This window comes from Leopardus geoffroyi, chromosome B3 (genome assembly GCF_018350155.1).
Source record: "Leopardus geoffroyi isolate Oge1 chromosome B3, O.geoffroyi_Oge1_pat1.0, whole genome shotgun sequence".
Taxonomy (NCBI): Eukaryota; Metazoa; Chordata; class Mammalia; order Carnivora; family Felidae; genus Leopardus; species Leopardus geoffroyi.
This window is the reverse complement of record NC_059337.1, coordinates 23,817,964-23,829,034: the sequence shown is the minus strand read 5'-3', so window position 1 is coordinate 23,829,034 and position 11,071 is coordinate 23,817,964. Positions and strand designations below refer to the sequence as shown.

The 11,071-nt window shown below is 44.4% G+C and overlaps 1 pseudogene; it reads left to right on the top strand.

Moving 5' to 3' along the window:
• Positions 1 to 3,633: 3,633 nt before the first annotated feature.
• LOC123583611 lies at positions 3,634 to 6,763 on the top strand (annotated as a pseudogene).
• The last annotated feature ends 4,308 nt before the right edge of the window (positions 6,764 to 11,071 follow it).

Here is an 11,071-nt window from a genome sequence, read left to right as displayed (position 1 = left end):
TTATTGTTTAATGGGTACAGAGTTTTAGTTTTGCAAGATGAAGAGTTCTGGAGATGTATGGTTGATGATTGCAGAGCAATGTAACACATTTAATGCTACTGAGCTATATACTTAAAAGTGATTCAGATGGTAAATTTTATCTTATATGCATTTGACCACACACACACAGATAGTACAAAGCATTATTACAAATTAGAAAGTTAGGAGATTCATGAAAATCAAGTCCAGATGCAAATTTTAAAGTACTAAAAAATGTCACTCTGTTATACATTTCCAGGGACATTGTTTTGGATTTTACTTTATAAGTGACTGGTAAAACATTTATTTTTTCTATCAACAATTCTGAAAAAAAAAACAATTAATTCTATTGGTTATTAATACTAACTAAAGTTGTTTTGGTCCCTACTCCCCTGGCCTTAATCGTCACTAATCCATTGATCCAAATTTATGCTACACGCAAATCTGACTGTTTCCACTGAGATTCTGGTTTCCAACCCTCTCACCGTTTTTACCAGATATCAGGAATCTGGGCTCCCTGAAAGTTAATATGTCATCAAGCTTGGCCTTGATGACAAAGGGCTTGTTAAGCTATCCCTGATTCTTAGAGATAAGTTTTAAGCAAAAAATAACAGAATATATAAATAATTATATGTGTTAGGAGGATACTGACTCATTATTACACAATTCACAAGATAGTCACAGACATTTTCAGTCAGAAGAAGCAGGAAGGCTGCAAAATGGAGAAATAATATAACCAACACAAAGAATGAACATCTACAGTTCACTTTTCCTAAAAGCAGGAGGAACCTTCTCAGATTTGGGGGCAACTTTTCAGATTCCATTGGTCTGAAAGCTCTCCTGTTTGAAGTTTCCCTTGATTACATTTGCACTGAACAAGCCACATGTTCAAGTATGGGAGCAAAGCAACCTCCAATCCAAATAACTTGGTATAGGTCACTCTCCTTGAGATGTTTCATGACTTCTCTCTCTTCCCAATACTGTGCTCAAAACACTCCCTACTTCACATTCAAGACAAGAAACAGTCCCCATTCCTCCATGGTCCTGTCACATCTGAATCTCAGGTCAGACTCTTGCGTCTAGCCTAGGACTTTTCTCTCCCTCCTTATTTTAGTTTGGACAGCACAAACTTCAGGAGCCTTTCAGGAGGTTTTCAGAGGTAGAGACACCTTAACACAAAGCACATTCCATATGCTAGTACTTCTATCTGCATTTCAAATAAACACACCAATTAAACATTAATCTAATGTCCACCAGAATGTAACCTCTAAGATAAAAGGGGTCTTATGTTCCTAACTTGTGATCTCCCACAACATACACACAAGTAATTGAATGACTACACCTACATGGACATTCAACAATAGTTTAATTATATAAATCAGGGGTTAGCAACCTTCTTCTGTAAAGAGCCAGGTAGGAAATATTTTAGGCTTTAAGAGCCATAGGTCTCTGTTGCAACTACTTTGCTGCTACAGTGCAAAAGCTGCCAAAGACAATGCATAACCAAATGGACATAATTGCATTCCAATAAAATTCTACTTATGGACACTGAAATTTGAAGAAATAGTATCCTCTTGATTTTTCCCAGCTACTTGAAAACATAATCAATTTTAGCCCACACGCCACATACATACAGGTAGAAGTCTGGATTTGGCCACAGGTTGTACTTACTGACCGCTAGTATAAATGAATACAGTTTGAACCAGTTCCAAATGTGTCTTTATGATACAATTCTTTCTGTTTTTCCAGTTATCCTGTAGACTTCTCCATATCTTACCAGAAGACTAACCCAGTAACAATCCTTCAATGCATGCCATGTATCCTCCATTCCATGGGGCCTAATAACCCATCAAACCCCATACCTTGTCTCTCTCTTCTCACTCCCTATGTCTGTGAAACAGATATTTTCCCTTTTTGGAAGTATCTCCAAGCTTAGTCTCCTGGCCTGTGAACCTCCATAAAATCCACCCCCTTTCCATACCCTGGAGCCCTAACCCAATCATGTCTTCCCTAAGAATCCCTACCTGGGTGTCTTCTGCTAATGTCTCAAACAGTACATTCACAAACACACTTAGCTCATCATCCTTTCATAAACAGTAGATTGTCTGACTGCTTGCCTTCTCTCTTTTCCAAATCAGCTCCCCATAAGAGCCATAGATTTCTTACCAACAATTCCACAAATGAGCTGGCAAAAAGTGAATTTTCAATCATCATTTTAGAATCAATGACTCTCACTGCTGGGAAACACATTATACTCAAAAAAAAAAAAAAAACTGAAACAAACTTGAAATCATTTGGTATATGCAACGTCATTGCTAGTAAAGACAGGGATAAGTACAGTATAGTAAGCTTATGAGAGGATTGTCACCAGGCAAAACTAAAAAAAAAAAATAGAAGTAGCAGTGGCTCTGTGGTGGTAAGAGATAGTCTGGGGAGAGTACCACAATGGTTGAAACTTGCTACCAGGGCTGGCTCATGGCTCACAGAATATTGAGCTGCAACCCTAAAGGTGAGACCTTACCTCTGGGGAACTTGCTACCTTTGTACTGTGATTTATAATATATATCTTCACCCCCTTTCTGGCACAGAGCTCCTAAAATTCTTGGAATTTCCTGTGATGAGAGTGCTAAAATTACCTTTTGTTATGTTAATGAGGTAACATTAGAAGGTCTGGAAAGAAGGGGTCTGGTTTGGTTGCCAGAACCATGTGATTAGAGGGTTGGAATTTTCAGTCCTATGTCCCTGATATTGTGGGAGGGGGAGATGGGCTGACGATTAAATTATTAGCCATTGTAAACTGATCCAATCAACCATTCGTATGTAATAAAACCTCCATAAAACCCCACAAAGTTAGGGTTAGGAGAGCTTCCAGGTTGCTGAAACAATGGTTCCATGTGCAACGTTCTGGACCCAAACTCCATGGAGAAACAAGTTCGTTTGTTTGGGACTTTGCCATGTGTGTCTTTCCATCTAGCTATCCATTATATCTTTTGTAATAAACTTGTAATCTGTGAATAAACTGGTTACTTGAGTCTTAGGAGTCAATCTAGCAAATTAATCCCACCTAAGGAGGAGGCCATATGAATCTGAATTACAGCCAGTTGGTAAGAAGCACAGGTAACAACCTGAATTTGGAAATTGGCATATGAATGAAGGGGTAGTTTTGTGGGTCTGAATCCTTAACCTGTGGAATCTGATTTTATCTGTGGATAGATGGTGTCAGAATGGAGTTCAATTATAGGTCACCCAGATGGTCTCCAAGAATTGCTTGATGGTATGGGTAAAAACTCCACACACACTGGAATCGTGTTCAGAAAACTTAATACTCAATATTCAGCTAGCCTTGAGTACCACTCTTCTCTAGCTCCCACACCAATGCCAGTTCCAGAACCCCACTGATTAGGAGAGAAAGACAAAAGAACTTGTTAACTTGTGGGCTTCCCTTCAAGTACTCAAAACTTTTTTTTTTTAAATATATGAACTTCTTTATTTTCTATAACATTCTCTGAAAAGAGTAAGAAAACTGATGCACAGATAATTTGACTGAAGTTCCCACACCTTTTTTTTTTATTATCATTATTATTTTCATCATAAGGCTAAGAAGATCACAAGCATATGCCAGTGAATTGGCAAGATCTAGATCCAGATAGTATAACAGATGTGGAAGATGTTAAGATGCTTAAGAAGAATATGGGGCACCTGGGTGGTTTAGTCAGTTGAGTATCCGACTCTTGATCTTTGCTCAGGTCATGATCTCATCGTTCATGAAATCAAGCCCCATGTTGGGCTCAGTGCTGACAATGTGGAGTCTGCTTGAGATTCTCTCTCTCCCTCTCTCTGCCTCTCCCCAATTTGTGCTTTCTCTCCCTCTCTCTCAAAATAAATAAACTTTTTTTTTAAAGATGGGTAGGTAGAGCTTATTAAAGAATGTGAAGAGAGGCACCTAGCTGGCTTGGTTGGTAGAACATCATGCCACTCTTGATCTCAGGGTTGTGAGTTTGAGTCCCACATTGGGTATAGAGATTACTTAAAAAAAGAATATGAAGGAACATGTAATGATATGACAGAATGTTAGAATACATTATCACTTGTTGGAATGGAGACAGTCACCAATTCAAATGCTCAATAAACATTAATTATTCAGATGAAATGTTTGGCCACTGAACTCAGTTAATGGCAGAAACTCCTGAAATAATTTCACTGAATGAAGATGATCTGGTAACATAAGGAAGTGTTCCAAAAATTGATACCTGATCTTGAAATGATACTCTACCATTTAGTCAAAGAACGAAAGGTTAAAGGGAGACTTGGAAAGAGAATAAAGGGTTGGATAAACAACAACAGATACTGAATCTCTTCATGTAATACACAATGAATTTAAGCATCACATAGTGACATTTTCTGAATTGAGAGTTTGATAAGCTGAAAACAAAAATGGTTAAAAGAGGGTGCCCTGCTGTCTCAGTTAGTGGAGCATGTGACTCTTAACCTCAGGGTGATGAGTTCAAGCCTCAGGTTGGGCATAGAGCCTACTTAAAAAAATGCCTCAAAAAAAAAAAAAGTATATGAGAGTATCTCATGAGTATCTATGAGACCATTTCCCTCTACCTGATAGATATAGCAAAAAGAAAAAAAATTCAAGAATCAACTGCATAGGGGCAACTGGTTGGCTCACTCGGAAGACCTTGTGACTCTTGATCTTGGTGTCATACAAGCCTCACGTTGGGTGTAGAGATTACTAAAAAATAAACAAACAAACAAAAGAATCAACTGGGGGCGCCTGGGTGGCTCAGTTGTTCAGGCATCTGACTTTTGATTTTGACTCAGGTCATTGAAAGGGCGGGCCTACGCCCGCCGACTCCATCTTGTTCTGTGTCCTTCACCTTGACCACACCTCCTGCCCTTGAGTAACCCCCCCCTCACCTGCCTAACAGGACTCGGACCCTTCCCCAGCCAATCGGCTGAGGCCATAGCCATTACCTCACCAACTGCCCCTAGGCCCCAATAAAACCTTTGTCCTTTTGAAAGTCGCTCTCTTTCCCTGGTATCTCACCGCTGCGTCGGTGCAGGTAGGGGATTGAGTTCGAGCTAGCTCGAATAAAGGATCTTTTGCTTTTACATTGGACTCGGCTTCCTGGCGGTATTTGGGGATCACAAATTCTGGGCATAACATTTGGGGACTTGGCCCGGGATCCCCAAGACCCCCGAGGGACCCCCGACCCGGAGAGCCTGACTGGCCACGGTTAGTGTCTGTTTGTTCTGTCTTTTCTGTGTGAGCTCATTTCTGGAATTCTGGTAGTGCCCGACACAGTCTAAGTGGATGCACTGGAGGACCACGGGCTGGGAGTTTTGGAAGACGTTCCGATCCTCCCTTTTGGAGGGACGTGGAATCCCCTCATCGGTTTTGGAGGGACGTGGAATCCCCTCAAATGTCTAAGCTAGCTCTCAGTTTTGCTTCCATGGAGTTGGAAGACTTTCTAGGGGCCCTCTGTTTATCTGTTTTTGTGTTTCTCTGTTTTGTTCTGTGGACTTACTGGACGGACATTATGGGACAGACTCAGACTACTCCTCTAAATATTATGATTGATCACTTTAAGGATGTGAGGGGAAGAGCTAACAACCTCAGTGTGGAAGTCCAAAAGGGTCGGTTGCAGTTTTTTTGTTCTAGCAAGTGGCCAACTTTCAATGTCGGATGGCCACCAGAGGGGACCTTCGACCTCCCTACCATCCACCGAGTCAGGAGTATCATCTCTCGGCCTAAGACGGGCCATCTTGATCAGCTCCCTTACATTATCACTTGGCAGGACCTTGTAGAAGACCCACCCTCTTGGCTTAAGCCCTTCCTAGCCCCACTCCCTCCGAAGCTAAAACCCATTCTTGCTTTGCAGGGGACAAAGAAGAAGAAAAGTCTTACCCAGCCTTCAGCACCCCTCTACCCTGTCCTACAGGGGGATACTGAAGAAGAATTAATTTTTCCTCCCCCGTATAACCCCTCTAGGATGCTGGAAGAACACCATCCTCCCCCTCCGGGGGAGGCAGACGCTGTTCCCAGAGCGGGAGGCGGAAACGCTCCAGTGGGAAGCCCGCCCTTTACCAGACAAAGGGCTCAGAGGGAGCAATCCGCCTCCACCACCGACTCCACTATTCTGCCCCTACGAGCCACCGGACCCCCAGACGCGGAGGGGAATCAGCCCCATCACTCTATTGGCCTTTCACCACTAGTGACCTCTACAATTGGAAAGCTCAGAATCCTAAGTTTTCCGAGAAACCGGCAGGGCTTATTTATTTATTAGACTCTGTTCTTTTTACCCATCAGCCCATGTGGGACGATTGCCAGCAGCTTTTGCAGGTCCTGTTCACGACTGAAGAAAGAGAAAGAATCCTCAATGGGGCCCGAAAACTAGTTCTGGGAGCAGACGGGAATCCCACGACCAACCAGGCTCAGATAGATGCCTCCTTCCCCTTAACTCGGCCCCAGTGGGATTTCAACATGGCAGAAGGTAAGGAGAGGCTCCGGGTCTACCGCCAGACTCTAATGGGGGGGGTCTCCGAATGGCTGCTAGAAAGCCAACCAATTTGGCCAAGGTAGGAAATGTACAACAGGGAAAAGATGAATCTCCGGCTGCGTTTTTAGAACGGATCATGGAGGCATTCCGTACCTATACCCCCATGGATCCAGAGGCTCCGGAAAGCAAGGCAGCTGTTATCATGGCCTTTGTAAACCAATCGGCCATAGACATTAGGAGAAAATTACAGAAAATAGATAGACTAGGAGAAAAAAGTCTGCAGGAGTTACTGGTGGTAGCCGAAAAGGTATATAATAACCGGGAGCCTCCTGAGGACAAGCAGGCTCGCGCCATGGCGGCTGCCAGCAGTAAGCAGACTCGAGACCTGGCCAGAATACTACTAGCTACCACTGCTGACTTCCCTGAGGAACGAGACCGCCGTCTCCGGCAGCTGGCAGATGATGCAAGAAAAGGTAAAGGAACCACCAAGGGGGGGAAGCAGAGGCTGCAGAAGGATCAGTGCACATACTGCAAGGAGATAGGGCATTGGGCCCAAGATTGTCCAAAAAGGGCCGGCAGGAAGGGAAGCAAGACTGATCGAGTAAAAGTCCTAGAGCTAGATGAACTAAGTGATTAGGGGAGTCGGGGTTCGGACCCTCTCCCCGAGCCCAGGGTAACTCATAAAGTGGAGGGGACCCCTATTGACTTCCTTGTCGACACCAGAGCACAACATTCGGTCCTCCGCACCCCACAAGGAAAACTAGCTAGCAAGAAGTCCTGGGTACAAGGGGCAACTGGTATGAGCCAGTATTCATGGACTACCCGAAGAACAGTAGATTTGGGAACGGGCCAGGTATCCCACTCCTTTGTGGTAATAACAGAATGCCCCTACCCGCTGTTAGGACGGGACTTACTGACCAAGATTGGAGCTCAGATAACTTTCAGACAAGGGGGCCTCAGGTCACCGATGGCAAGGGCCACCCCATCCAGGTCCTGACCATGAAACTGGAGGATGAATACCTCCTCCACCAGGAGGCGCTCCCGAGAGAGAATAATATAGACAGATGGCTACAAGAATTCCCCTCGGTTTGGGCAGAGACGGGGGGGATGGGACTAGCCGCTCACAGGACCCCAGTCCTGGTAGAGCTCAAGCCAGGAGAGAGTCCGGTAAGGATCAAACAATACCCCATGTCTCAGGAGGCCTGGAAGGGGATCCAGCCACACATCCGGAGACTACGAAGCCTAGGGGTACTAGTTCCTTGCCAGTCTGCCTGGAACACCCCCTTACTGCTGGTCAAAAAGCCTCACACAAATGACTACCGACTGGTACAAGACCTCCGGGAAGTAAATAAGAGGGTCGCGGACATACACCCAACTGTTCCCAACCCATATACTCTCTTGAGCTCCTTGGCGCCCTCCAGGATCTGGTATACTGTACTAGATTTAAAGGACGCCTTCTTCAGTCTGCTGCTGGCACCCCAGAGCCAACCCTTGTTCACCCTTGAGTGGCATGATCCGGAGGAGGGCTACAGTGGGCAACTCACCTGGACACGGCTACCTCAGGGATTCAAAAATTCACCCACCATCTTTGATTAGGCACTACACGAGGACTTGGGTGAGTACAGAAGGGAGCACCCTGGCCTCACCCTTCTACAGTACATAGATGACATCCTGATTGCTGCCGACATGGCCAAAGACTGTGAGCGAGGGACCCAGGACCTGCTGGCTACCCTGGGGGCCTTAGGGTACCAGGCATCCAGGAAGAAGGCTCAGATATGCAGGGAGAGGGTAAGTTACCTGGGATATATCCTGGAGGGCGGACAGCGGCGGTTACCAGATGCCAGAAAAGAAACCGTCCTAAAGATCCCTACTCCCACCTCCCGAAGAGAAGTGAGGGAATTCCTAGGATCAGCCGGCTACTGCCGCCTCTGGGTCCAGGTTTTGCTTAGATCACCAGGCCCCTATATGAAGCTACCAAAGAGGGGAAAACATTTAAATGGGCTGAAAAAGAAGAAACTGCATTTAATTAGTTAAAAAAGGCCCTCCTAAGTGCCCCAGCCCTGGGCCTACCAGACATTACGAAGCCCTTCCACCTCTTTGTAGACGAACATAAGGGAATAGCAAAAGGGGTTCTAACTCAAGCCTTAGGCCCCTGGAACCACCCAGTGGCTTACCTGTCTAAGAAACTAGACCCAGTGGCTGCCGGCTGGCCGCCATGCCTAAGAATTATTGCAGCGACAGCACTTCTAGTCAAGGATGCAGACAAACTGACCCTAGGACAGGAGATCTGGATCACGACCCCCCACGCCATTGAAGGAGTCCTGAAACAGCCTCCGGATAGATGGATGAGCAATACACATATGACTCATTACCAGAGCCTCCTACTCAACCCTCCACGAGTGCGGTTCCACCCCAGTGCAGCCCTCAATCCTGCAACCCTGCTGCCTGACCCTGACCTAGGTGCTCCACTACATGACTGTGCAGGAATCCTGGAACAAGTACATGGATTCCGGACCTGACCGACCGGCCCCTCCCCGATGCCGAGGCTACTTGGTTCACTGATGGCAGCAGCTTTGTGCGAGACGGACACAGGTATGCGGGTGCAGCGGTGGTCACTGAAACGGACGCCATATGTGCAGAGGCTCTACCCTCCGGAATGTCAGCCCAGTGAGCAGAGCTCATAGCCCTCACCAAGGCGCTGATGCTGGGAGCTGGAAAACGGCTTAACATCTACACAGACAGCCGTTATGCATTTGCTACAGCTCATATTCATGGGGCAATTTATCAGGAGAGGGGGTTACTGATGGCAGAAGGACGGACTATAAAAAATAAGCAGGAGATACTTAAACCTGCTTACGGCCTTATGGCTTCCTGCCAAGCTAGCCATTATCCACTGCCAAGGGCACCAAAAAGCTGATAACCCAGTAGCTAGAGGTAATTGAAAGGCTGACCAGGCAGCCAAGGCAGTAGCCCTTACTCCAGTCCCCACCATGACCATACAACTACCGGACCCAGGAGACCCAGTTTTATCAGACCAGCCCAAATACTCCCAGGAGGAGTTACAGCGGATCATTCAAAATTAGTGACACCCTTTGGCCACCTTATAATGAATTGCTGTTACTCCTGGAGATATCTAGAAGATCCAACCGAGTTGGAATTGGAAACCTCCTATCAGTAAAAGGATTGTCTCTTTTTCACACAATACTTAAAGAATCTTGTCACTCAAGGCTAATGGAAACTCTGAGGACTATCTCCATAAGAACATTATTTGCATATAAAAGCACAAAGGCCATCTTCCTTTTATCCTTAAAATTGCATATACCCCGGGGGCCCTGGCTAGCTAAGTTCAGTAGAGCATATGAATCTTTGATCTCCTGTTTGTAAATTCAAGCCCCACCTTGAGTATAGACATTACATAAAAATAAAATTAAAAACAAAACAAAACTGTGAGGCCCCTGGGTAGCTCAGTCAGTTAAGCATCTGAGTCTTGGTTTCAGCTCAGCTTGTGATTTCACAGTTTGTGAGACAGAGCCACATATTGGGCTTTCACTGATGGCATGGAGTCTGCTTGAGATTCTCCCTCTCTCTCTCTCTGTCTCTGTCTCTCTCTCTCTCTCTCTCTCTCTGTCTCCTTCTATTCTGCCCCTCCCCTGCTCATTCTCTCTTGCTCTATTTCTCTCAAAATAAATAATCTTAAAATTTTTTCTGAATAAAAAAGAAGGCATATGCCACAATCTATTGTTTATTTTAAAGAATTTACCTTTGTTTACTTTGAGAGAGAGAGAGAGAGAGAGCGCGTTCATACACAACTGGGGGGAGGATCAGAGAGTGAGGGAAACAGAGAGAATCCCAAGAACGCTCTGCACTATTAGCACAGAGCCCAATGTGGGGCTCGAAACTACAAACCCTGAGATCATTACCTGAGCCAAAATCAAGAGTTGGAGGCTTAACTGACTAAGCTATTCACATGCTCCTCTATTATTTATTTTAAAATGATCTTCTCATTCAGTCAGTGCTCTAGAGTTTTAAACTATATGGACAATAATGCAAGTAAAAATATTCTAGACTTAGTCATTATATAATATTTAATGTACCTTACTTCCTACAATATTCTTTGGAAAATAATTTATGATATTGCTAATGTAATATTTTCCATTTAAATTTCAATAGTTTTTTTTAATGCATTTGACTTCCATTTAGTGCTTAATCCTTTTATACTTAGGAATTATAATATTATAATTTATGTATATATAAATGACCAATAGATAAAAAGGTGCTCAACATCACTCATCATGAGGGAAATGCAAATCAAAACTGCAATGAGAGATCACCTCACACTGGTCAGAATGGCTAAAATCACAAACACAGGAAACAACAGGTGTTGGTAAGGATGTGAAGAAAGGGAAACCCTCTTGCACTGTTTGCTCCTGGGAATGCAAACTGGTACATCTGCTCTGGAAAACAGTATGGAGTTTCCGCAGAAAGTTAAAAATAGAACTACCCTACAATTCAGTAATTATACCACTAGGTATTTATGCAAAGATTAC